Source organism: Pteropus medius, unplaced genomic scaffold (assembly GCF_902729225.1).
Source record: "Pteropus medius unplaced genomic scaffold, Ma_sr-lr_union100, whole genome shotgun sequence".
Taxonomy (NCBI): domain Eukaryota; kingdom Metazoa; phylum Chordata; class Mammalia; order Chiroptera; family Pteropodidae; genus Pteropus; species Pteropus medius.
In genome coordinates this window covers 2,345,536-2,358,179 of record NW_024355327.1, presented here as the reverse complement: position 1 = coordinate 2,358,179, position 12,644 = coordinate 2,345,536, and positions in this window count along the sequence as shown.

The window sequence follows — 12,644 nt, the reverse complement described above, 5'->3', positions numbered from 1 at the left end:
TCTGTAGCATTCTGTCTCATATTTTTATATTACCAAGTAGAGCATTTTGACCCAAACTCCTGAAATTTACCTTCATTTGCATCAACTGAGGTCATATGCTTATCTCTACCAATCTCTGTAGTCAGATAATGTGCATCCTAATTTCCTTAAGGCTGGATTGTGTCTATTTTTTAAAATGGTCACTTCAACCAATGAGATGAGATATACTGACTGACTGGTCTCATCCAAACCCAGACTGGAAATGGGGAGGGATTGTTTCCCAAAGAAAACTCTGGGTCCTCTTACAAGAAAGGAGGAGGTTGGATGTTAGGCAGCCAAAAGCACACGTCTATACTGTTATCATACATATGGTGATATTTTTTAGAAATAAAAGAAAAAATATTTTTATACTAATTATAGTGAATAATTTAATATGAAAGAAAGGCTTTCTAACATTCTTTAAATGATTTAATGTACATATGTATAATCCAAATATCAAGGTGTCATCACCTGTTTGATTCTCCTGGGTTTCACATCAACTCTTAGATTCTCTAAAACCACACCTGCATAGGCACAGGAAATCCAATGTTATTGGATGCCCATGTATTCTCCAGAGAATACAGGTGTTCAGGAATCACATTAGAAGTGATTAGTTAGCTGCATTTTCCTCAGACCTAATGTTTTTATGAAGGATTCCACTTGGTTGCCACTATTGCCAATGAATACCTGCCATATTTAAAGTTGTTCAATTAGAATGTAACGACTTTGACTAATGGTGGCACCAATAAAATAGAGACATCTGAGAACTGGCCTGCCTCTCACAGCTAGGCCTTTGGTGAGTTATTAACACAGGAACAATTTCATAGAATACCAACATCAGACAAAGCTACCCTGTGACTGATAGACGAAGTCCAAAACAAGACCACTCTATAATCATGTCTAAATATGAACAAAAACATAAACATTGTCCAAACCACAAAAATGATCAAACATTACCCTATCCTGGCTAATATGAGTGACTGCTCTTTCTTTACTAATTACAGCTAAGCCTTACTTCATTCTTCCTGCCATATAGAGAAGATTTATTAATATTCTGAATTGCTGAATTACCCCCTGCTTCCTGACAGGATCCAAAAGAGCAAATCCATGCTTCCCTACATCCTCACCCAAATAAACTAATGTAAACCCAAATCCTATAATAAGTTATAACACCTTCTTACTGAGATGCCCATAGTTCCCCAATGGCGTGTTTTCTCTTTTGTTGGAAGAAGAATGAACCCAACTTCTTCAACTATTGATATGTTTCCATTGTTTTTTGGCTGGTGAGTATAACACCAGTAAATCTAGAACTCTGTGTTTTTATTCTTATTAAGCAAATAGAAAGTTTATTATAATTTCCACTCAATTGCCAAGATAGGCAGTAGGAGATTCTTCTGGAAAGTTACTTGAGCCCCATTGTTCAGTGGTTAGCAATAAAGCTTTTTCACTGAAATGCTGAAGCGAAGCAAGTACTAACTTTGAAGCCAAGGCCCCAGGTGGAACTATTTTCATAGTTACCTAAACCGTCTTGCTCTGAGTACCACTTACACTATCTGCTACCATCACTGTTGATGCTGATTTTTTAGTATAGGTCTTCATTTTTTTACCCAGGTAAAGATGTCTTTTCAAGGTAAGAAAAGATGTATTCACACACATACCACACACACACACACATACACACATACTCACAGACTTATTCCACTAGGGTGTTTGGATTGGGACAAGTATGGCTATTTTCTATATCCACAATCAATATTCCCCTTTAATTTCTGGTGGTGTTACTGGTCTAACTCTTTGTATAGTCTCCCTTTATGGTGAATTCTCTTTGGGCAAAACCGCTTTCTAAAATCTGACTTTTCATAAAAGACCCTGAATTGCCAAAGCCATCCTGAGAAAAAAGAAATGGGCTGGAGGCATCACTCTGCCCAACTTCAAATTATACTACAAAGTGACAGTAATCAAAATGGCATGGTATTGGCAGCAAAACAGACACCTGGACCAGTGGAACAGAATCGAGAGTTCAGAAGTAAACCCATATTTATATGGGCAAATAATTTTTGACAAAAAAGCCAAAAACATACAGTGGAGGAAGGAAAACCTCTTCAATAAATGGTGCTGGGAAAACTGGAAAGCCACCTGCAAAAGAATGAAACTAGACCTTTGTCTATCACCACACACCAAAATTAACTCACAATGGAGTAAGGACTTAAATATAAGACCTGAAACAATAAAATGCATAGAAGAAAACATAGGAATTAAACTCAAGGACCTTAGACTTAAAGAGGATTTTATGAATTTGACCTCAAAAGTAAGGGAAGTAAAAGCTAAAATAAATGAATGGGACTACATCAAACTAAAAATCTTCTGCTCAGCAAAAGAAATCGTCAACAAGGTAAAGAAAGAACCATCTGAATGGAAAAATATATTTGCAAGCAACACCTCCGATAAGGGCCTAATATCCAAAATATACAAAGATCTCATACAACTCAACAACAACAACAAAAACAAACAATCCAGTCAAAAAATGGGCAGAGGACCTGAACAGACACTTCTCCCTAGAGGACATACAAATGGCTAACAAATATTTGAAAAGATGTTCAACATTGCTAGCTATTAGGGAAATGCAAATCAAAACCACAATGAGATACCATCTCACATCTGTTAGAATAGTTGTAATCAACAGGACAAGTAATAACAAATGTTGTAGAGGATGTTGAGCAAAAGGAAACTGTATACACTGCTGATGGGACTGCAAATTGATACAGCCACTATGGAAAACTGTATGGAGGTTCCTCAAAAAACTAAGAATTGATCTACCATGGGATTCAGCAATCCCTCTAGTGGGTATTTACCCCAAAGACTTGAAAAACCATATCCAAAAAGATATTTGCATACCGATGTTCATAGTAGCATTATTCACAGTGGCCAGGACATGGAAGCAACTGAAGTGTCCTATGATAGATGATTGGCTAAAGAAGATGTGGTACATATATACAATGGAATGTTACTCAGCCATAAGAAGAGTTGAAGTACTGCCATTTGCAACAACATGGATGGACTTCGAGATAATCATGCTAAGCTAAATAAGCCAGACAGAAAAAGTTGAAAATCACATATCACTTATATGTGGGATATAAACCTAAAAACAACAAATGAGCAAGACAAACAAACAGAGACTCATGGACATGGAATATAGACTAGTGGTTACCAGAGGACTGTAGACCAGTGGTTACTAGTAGGGTGGGGGAGGAAGGGAGAGTTAGATAGGGTAAAGGGGGGTCAAATATATGGTAGCTGAAGGAAACTGGACTTTGAGTGGTAAACACAATAGAATATACAGATGTCAAATGATAATATACACCTGAAAATTATATAATTGTATTAACCAATGTTATCCCAATAAACAATTAAAATTTTTAAAAATTAAAATGAAATAAAATCTGACTTCCATTAGGGCTCCCAATTCTCTGTCAGTGAGTTTAAATATTTTTCTCTCAGAAGACTCTTAGCCCCAGTGATAATCACAGGATGCAAATGAATAAAATAGAAGACATTTACTCCAGTGCCCCAAAACATCTAATCCTAATCCAAATTGACACACATAGAAAGGGAAGTTGTTTTAGCAAAAGCATCTGGGTTCTGACTCTGCTCAGGTGTCTTCTTACTAGCTTATATTTTACTGACAAGTGCAGCAGAAAATGATTTCCTTCTCTCTTTTACCCTTTCTCATACCGTAGAAGCGAGATATGTTGTTTAGCATATTCATTGAAATTAAGCAATGGGTATATAATTGATAATATAAAGAGAAAAGTTTGTTTCATAGAAGGTCAACTATGAAGAATCTGAAAGATTTCCACTTCCTTTCTATTGACACAGGGTAAGGACCTGGCATAACTACCAGGGTGGTGGCACAGGTAGAATTTAGAATGAGCTAAACATTCTACATGAGCTACTGTTCTAGAATGGAGCTGGGGCCATGGAGGGTGTTTAGAGGGATAGGAAAGGCCACACAAAAGAGGAAGAGGGTGAAAGGCAGTAGAAAGTACTCTAGGATCTTAATCTTGCACGGTCTTCTGACATCTAATATCTTTGTGTGCTTGTTGTAAGTTAATAGAAAGGATGTTTCTGTTCATAGACTTCCATGCATGTGCTTATGATGCATACATAATGCATACATGCACATGTGTACAAAATCATAGTTTTGAAGTATACCTTAATTGAAAAGCCCTTGAAAAACTGAGAAAAGATTAAAGCAAATATACAAGATAAAGCTATCTTCACTGATAATTTGGTTTAGACAACCTTTCTTGAAAAGACCATGAAGTTTTACGAGGTTTTTTAAAAGCATTTTAAAAATGATCTTCAGAGATATCTAAAGTATATACTAGTTGTATTTATTACACAACACTTTATGGTTTTATGAATTTGCTACTCTTCCTTAATATAAAATTTGTATTAATCAACCAAACTTAACCAGAGTTTTATGGTCTGTTTATATAACTATGACCCATTTCCTAATAAAATCCCTAATATAATCCCCAGAGGAAACAAATTACTTTAATGCACTGACCATAGACCCCATTGCCTTCCCCCCACACCACCCCCTAATCCCCACACTGATTGTCCTTCGGTTTTAAAAACATTACTCACCTCCACTTTGAACTCCTTTGCTGGCTTTTCTTCCTCTCATCCTCTAATTAAAAGTATTTCTCAAGGAATGGTTCTTTATTTATTCAGAAATATTTAAGAGCCAGTCACCATTTTAGTTATAGAATACAACAACCAACAATGCAGTTTGTCCTCTGCTTTCTCTATAATTAAAAGAGCTAAAATTAACTGAGGACTTAATGTGTGTCAGGCCTTATTCTAAGTGTCTAAGAGAAGAGGGTGAATGGATGGACCCCCTTTACCCTATCTAACTCTCCCTTCCTCCCCCACCCTACTAGTAACCACTGGTCTACAGTCCTCTGGTAAGTATTCTGAAGGGACTCCAGAATACTCATCTTACATGATCTTCGCTACCATCCTATGAGGTAGGTTTTAATTTAAACCCTATTTTACAAATAAGCAGTATAGGGCAGAGAAAGAGTAAACAACTTGCTCAAAGTCATAGTGAAAGTTAAGTCCATGCTAAGCCGTCTGCCTATGCTGCTTCTCAGTAAAATACCTCAGGAGAAGTATAGATTAGGTTTTCTTGAAGGAGGTGACATTTCTTGTAGAATATATGAAATTTATAAATGTGGCATTGGGGATGAGAGTACAGGATAAAAGATATACCATTTATACACAATACAGAATATCACAACATATTTACTCAAAATAGTATTATTATTATTTTTTTGGCTACTGCTATCATCCATTGGCTTTATATTAAATGTCTAAAATTATGAAGCAGGATTATTTTATTTTATTTTTTTAGGCGAGGCAACCCTTGGTTGACCTCACAGATTTCAAGGAACTTGTCAGCTTACAATCCCTTATTTTTTTTTTTTTAATTTTTAAATTTTTATGCCTACAGCACCTGGTCTTCCTCGGTGGTCTCCCATCCAAGTACTATCTAGGCCCGACCCTTCTTAGCTTCTCAGATCAGGTCGGGCTTGTTCAGGGTGGCATGGCCGTAGACTCAAAGGAGGATTATTTAAAAAACATTTTATAATTCAGATCTCCAGAAGATTAAGTGAGCGATGCAAGGTTGTATTTGCTGGGCTGATGTTTGGAAATGCACAAGCATCAGCACTGTGCTCTACAATCAATCTTTGATGTCTTCCCAATCCTACTCTTTCTCTGTTGGCTTAACAGGTTGCTAAAGATAATCTTTCAAATGGATAATTATGAATAATGCACTTAGCTAAATTAAAATTAACTATAGCTATATTTAGGTAATGAAGTAGTTCTATTGAAAATAGAGCTCATAGAACAAAAATTTAATCTCTGTGTAATATTGCTTAAGGAATTTGCTACTCTCCTGATATGGAATTAGAATTAAGTTACCTAATACTTATTAGGTTGTTTTAGCTTTTTAGTTTTCTCTCCCAACTTCTTTGCCCTATTTGTTTATCTCTTTGGTTGGCTTGTTCAGGCTTTTTCCACTCATATTTTTTACAGTAATATTTTTTCTAATTCCTTTAGGCTAAAATGTAAACATTAAAATATAAATCTACAAAGGAACTTGAAGAGCTTTGTTTTCCATTTATTTACTTTTTAAAGAAATTGTTCTTTAGTTTGCCAGCCAGTAATCCTGTTTATAAACAGTTTTGGGAGTATGATTTTTTAAAAATTATAACATATAATCTTAGGTAAACTTTTAAATCTTTAAGAACATCTAGGTATTGTCATAAATAGTATTAGTCTAATAAAATTCAAAATTTACACATTTTAATTTTTATTTCAGTTTGGAATATACCAGCAAGTATCCTTACTGCTCTAACAAACCACTTTCTTTTGTTGCCATATTCAACCAAAATGTAGATTGTTATAGGTAACCTGTCTCCTCATTTTGCTTCAAATAGTTGAACTTGGTTGCAACATGCTGAGAATTGAATGGCTTTAATTTAGAAAATTGGTGTATAAAAGCATTCAATGTATGATATTAAAAACCATTTCTATATAAGAAACCCCAAGGATGCATTTTGGCTTTTTATCTATAACAAATTATTTTAATTTAGGACTACTTGTGCAAATATGAATAAGTATACAGGGTTTGTATATTATAATGTAAATTTTAAATGTGTGTACTGGGAACTGCAAGTTCTCTAGTTGAATATTAGAATAATATAATTTATTTAAATGTTAAAACCTTGCAGATATTTAAGTAGGAAAGATGATACTGATTTTTGTAGATTTAGATTGGAAGAGTTGTCTTAAAGAAGTCTTCTTAATTTTTTAAACATTGGAATTAAATCTAATTAAGGAAACAAAATGGCCTCTTTAGATATATTCGTAAAATCAGAAGGTCAGAAATACTTGTAAAATAGTCATCATTTTTGTCAGCTAAGGCTATTTATGCTACCATCGCAAAACATTCCTCAAACCTCAGAAGCTTAAAACAACAAAAGTTTATTTCCTGGTCTTGGAACATTTTTTACATTGGTCAGCTGGTGGTCAGTTTGGAAACACTTGCTAAGTTGGAGCAGCCCTTACCTGGAACATTGCCAATCTCATGGTAAAGGAAAATGAATGTAGTAGGATCATGCAATGGCTCTTAAGGCTTCTACTTGGAAGTCATACATCTGGCTTCTTATATTTCAAAGACCAAAAGAAATCATATGGCAAAGCCTGATGTTAGTGGTCAGGGATGTGTAATCTTCCCTCAGGAAGAAGCACCAAGTATTTCAAACAATAATACAATATAAATGACCATACTTCACCCTCTTGGTCACAAATATTCATGTCCTTCCCTTCTACAAGCAAAATATATCCATTCCATACCCAAGGTAGACAATTCAATAGTCCCATCCAATCACAGTATCAGGCTTAAAGTTCAAGATATCATGATAGTTTCTCTATAATGTATGATGTTATTCCTCTTACTGCAGAGACTTATGAACAATGAGGGATGAATTATCTACTCTCCATACATCCAATATACAAAGATGGAACTGGGATGGGTAACTGCAATAAACTGCAATAAGTACTCCAATTCCTGAAGGGGAATAATGGAAGACACAGCAGCCATTAGCTGTTATTATATTCTGAAATCCCACAGACTTCACAAGGGCCTCTTGCCCTGAGGGTGAGGAATATCCCTTGATTAATCACTGTGTAGACTTTCTGGGAGTAGCTCCTCAGGATATTTTTTTTTCCATGGCTCTTTGCTCACCTTTCTCATTATCCTTCGTGGACATATCTGAAGAGAGTACTGGAGAATATGACTTTCCTGAGTGCTGTCCACCTTCTTCAATATGTCACTGAATCAACTATCTTAGGAGCATGCCCTATCTCTGAACTTCTTATATGGATAAACATAATATATCTATATAATGGAATACTATTCAGCCATAAAAGGGAATAAAGTATTAATACATGCTATAACGTGGATGAACCTTGCAAACATTATGCTATGGGAAAAAAGTCAGACATAAAAATCCACACAGTGTATTATTTATAGGGTAGGCAATGCTAGAGACAAAAATTAGATTGGTGATTTTCAGGGGCTAGGGATAAAGGGAAATGAGGAATGACTGCTAATGAGCATATAGTTTCTTTTGGGGGTGATGAAAATATTCTGAAATTAGATAGTGGTGATAGTTGCACAACTCTGAATATACTGAAAACCACTAGATTACACATTTAAAAAGATAGATGTATGATATATGAATTTAGATTTTATGGTACATGAATTGCATACTTATAAAACAAAAAAATGCAGAGCTATGTGTGCAAGCTGAAAAAAATTCAATTGTATTTCTATGCAATGATAAATTAGAAAATGGAAAATACTTTTTTTCTATTCAAAATGGTATTAAAAAGGATAAATTACTTTTGGAATAAGTTTAAGAAAAGAAGTATAAGACTTTTATACTAAAAATTTAAAAATTTTGTTGAGAGCAATTAAAGATCTGAGTAAATGGTAGAGCATTCCATGTTTGTGGGTTGGAAGATTCAATATTGTTAAGATTAAAATTCTCCACTGATTGAGCTATAGATTCAATGCAGTCTCTATCAAAATCCTGAGTGGCTTTTTTTTTTGCGTAAATTGACAAGCAAACCCTAAAATTTGTATGGAAACGCAAAACACCTACAATAGCCAAAATAATTTTGAAAGACAAATTAGAGGACTTTCACTTCTCAATTTCAGAACTCCTTATAACTATACAGTTATCAGGATAGTGTGGGACTGACATAAAGATAGAAATATAGATGAATGAAACACAATTGAGAGTCCAGAAATAAATCTTTATAGTTAATTTATTTTGTCAAATATGCGAAGGAAATTCATTGGGGAAAATATAATCTTTTCAACAAATGGTATTAGGATAATTGGATACCCACATACAGAGAGATGACTTCCTGATTTCATGCCATACATAAAAATCATAGTCCTAAATGTAAGCTAAAACAACAAAACTTTTGGAATGAATATAGGAGGAAATTTTGAGATTTTGGGTTAGGCGAAGATTTCTTAGCTATTTCTTAGCTACACGAAAAGCACAGCCTATAAAAGAAAAAGATTGATAAATTGAACTTCAAAATTCAAAATTTTTGCATTTTAAAAGTCACTTAAGAAAATGAAAAGATAAACAATAGTCTGGGAGAAAATACATCTGGTAAAGGTCTTTCATCCAGAATTTACTAAGAACCGTTAAAGCTCAATAATAATACAAATAACCTAATCAAAAAATGAGCTAAGATAGGAACATACATGTCACCAAAGAATATATAGGAATGGTTATTGAGTGCATAAAAAGATGCTCGATAGCATTAGTCATTAAGGAAATGCAAATTAAAACTATGAGACACCATTTCACACTCACTAGAATGGCTATAAAAAATAAGACGATAACAAATGTTTGTGAGGATGTAGAGAAATGGGGACACTCATATGTTGCTAATGGGAACATAAAATGCTATAGCCACTTTCAAAAGCAGTTTTAAAAAAATTTTTTAAGTTAAACATAAAACTACAATATAAGCCAACAGATCCACTCCTAGGTATCTACTACCTAAGAGAAATAAAAACACAAATCTATACAAAAACCTGTATATGAATGTTCATAGTAACATTATTATAATAGCCAACAATTGGAAACAACACAATGTCCATCAATTAGTTAATAAATAGATAAAATATGACATCCATATGATTGAATGTTATTCAGTAAATATTGTACTATGAACTTATGCATTGTATATGTCATGGATAAACTTCAAAAACAATGCAAAGTGAAAAAAGCACATATTATATGTTCATCAACACGTTGTATGATGATTTTATTTATATAATATATACAGGAAAGGCAAATTAATAGAGATAAAAAATAGATTAGTGATTGCCAGTGTCTGGGAGTGGAAATCTGGATTAACTGTAAATGAGTATGAGGGATCTTATTGGCAGGGATCAAAATGTTCTTTAACTAATTTATGGTGAAGTTTGCACCACTTGGTACACTTCATAAATATCATTTAAATTGTACACTTGAAATGGGTGAATTTTATGATATATCTTACATTTACCAATAAGACTGTTTTTTTAAAAAACATACATGTTGATGTGCCGAAACCAGCAAGGAGATGAAGACAACGATTAAAAGTTGTACCTTGGGTTTTGTTGCCAATTTAGAAGGATCACAACAATAAAATAAGATCAAACTGATAAAAAATAATTTTTCTTTTGATGCTTTATTTCTGCCTTTGGAGGCCAAATTTTAGGTGACCAAAGAGCCTCTGTTATTTAGGAGCCATAAATGTGCACAGAGACTGATGCTATTTTAAGATATTAAAAATGAAATCACAAAAAATGTACAAGAGAATCTTTGTCTTCTAAAAGTTTCACCAGCTGCTACCATTTTCTAAGTCTTTTTAGGTTTTCATTTTGTAGATTCCTTAATATTGCACATAATTTCATGTGGTTGTTGTTGACTCTAAATTTCCTCTAAGGTCATTTTCCAGGACCCAGATACTGTTTCACAGTAAGGATTTGTGTGTTCTCTGTATTGAAATATTTTGCTCTGACTTAAGCTTATGTATATAATCATTTTAAAAACAAAGCATTATGGTGACTATAATTAATAGTATTGTATTTTATATTTGAAAGTTCTCAGAGTAGATCTTAGAAGTTCTCATCACAAAAATAAACAATTTTTTTTGTAACTATGTAAACTGATGGATGCTAACTAGACTTATTGTGGTGATCATTTCTCAATGTATACAAATATTGAATTATTATGTTATATATCTGAAACTAATACAATATTTGTTGTCTGTCAGTTATACTTTAATTTTAAAAAATTGAAAAAATGCGATAAGTGACAGGAGGATATAAAGCAGGGGGATACAGGCATGAGAGTGCGTACAAATAAACTCAAAGACATTCACAGAAAACAAAACGAAAAACAAATATTGTGTTCCTGGAGAGAAAATTAATTTAGATAGTTCATTAGATAGTTCTAATAGCTAATACTTCTACGTTCTGCTTGAGATATGGTTGGTTTAATTTATTCTTGATTTCATTTGCTCATTCAAAGACCTAGGCATTCATTCAGCAAATATTTACTGAGCATGTGTTCTTACCTAACACTAAGCTAGATACTGAGAATATGTCAGTAAACTCCACATGAGGAAAGAAAATAATAAGAAAACAGGGTAATTTCACAAGATAGGAGGTGATATGAATGGCCAAAGGACCTATTGTAAACAGGCTAGTCAGAGAAGCTGCTATAGGGAGTTCATAGGTGAGCTAAGATCTGAATGATGAGAAAAAAACCCAGCCATGTGAAGATCTGTGGAAAGAGTATTTCAGGCCAAGCCAATATAAGAGAAAAGACCTCTATGAGGGTTTGCGCCTAGAGTGTTTCTGAGAATACAGAAGCCAGTGTGGTTGGAATCTAATTGTAGCAGGAAGACACTGTAAGGTTTTTAAGCAGAGTAGCAACATAAACTTATTTATATGTTAGATAGATCAGTTTGGCTGTTAAATGGAAAATGAAATGAAGAGAGAGATGGAGTGCAAAGTTGAAACAGAAAAACCAACCAAGAGGCTTTTACAACAGTCAGGAAGAGATGGTAATATCTTGAGCTACAATAGTAGCAGTAGAGATGGAAAAATTGAGTAGATTTGAGATTTTGTTGAAAACAATTTAGAGTCAATAGCACTTCTTAATGAGTTAATGATGTGGGATAGAAAGATAAGAGAAAGAAGACTTTTAGATGTTTGATCTTAAGAATTGAAAGGATGGCAGTATTTACTGAGATGGAGAAGACTGGAAGAAAAACAAATCTGGAAAGAAAAAAAAATTTTTTTTCTGTTTCAAACAGGTCAAATTTTTGATTCTCTTCATCAAGTAGGCAGTTGTATATTTAAATCTAGAGTTCAGAGGAAAGGTCACATCATTGGACACATCTGATGATTACTGGCATATACATGGAATTTAAATCTACAATTTCAATCTCTGAATGAAATTACTTAGGGAGGAGAAAAAAGGCTCAGCTCGGAATTCTGGGACTTGCTAACATTTAAAAGAGCAGAGGAAAAGCAAAGTGAGCGAAGAGGGTTGAATGGAGACTGCACTGCCTGAAAAGTACATCTCTGGCCAAAGGCTCTGTTGCTACTTGGCTTCACCAGTTTGTTGCAGGCACCATCATGCAAAGTCATTTTGGAGCCTGAGGCAAAAGAAAAAGTGTATACCTCTATAGATACTTACCAAAATATCTTCCCATATTTTGAACTAAATGGAAACATTTATTAAAAACTACAATCAAAAACATGACTTTATATAGAGCCCTGTGTTGCTCAGGTAATTTGCATATAATTGTCAACTCTCATAAATCTTTCTAGTAGGAAGACTTGATGGACAGGTGACCCCAGAACAGAGTGCTGACTGGAAATGACTACTCCAATTGTACAATAATGGAGGACCATAAAAGAAATGAACAACAGCCTGTCTTCATATAACATTTTGATATTTTGT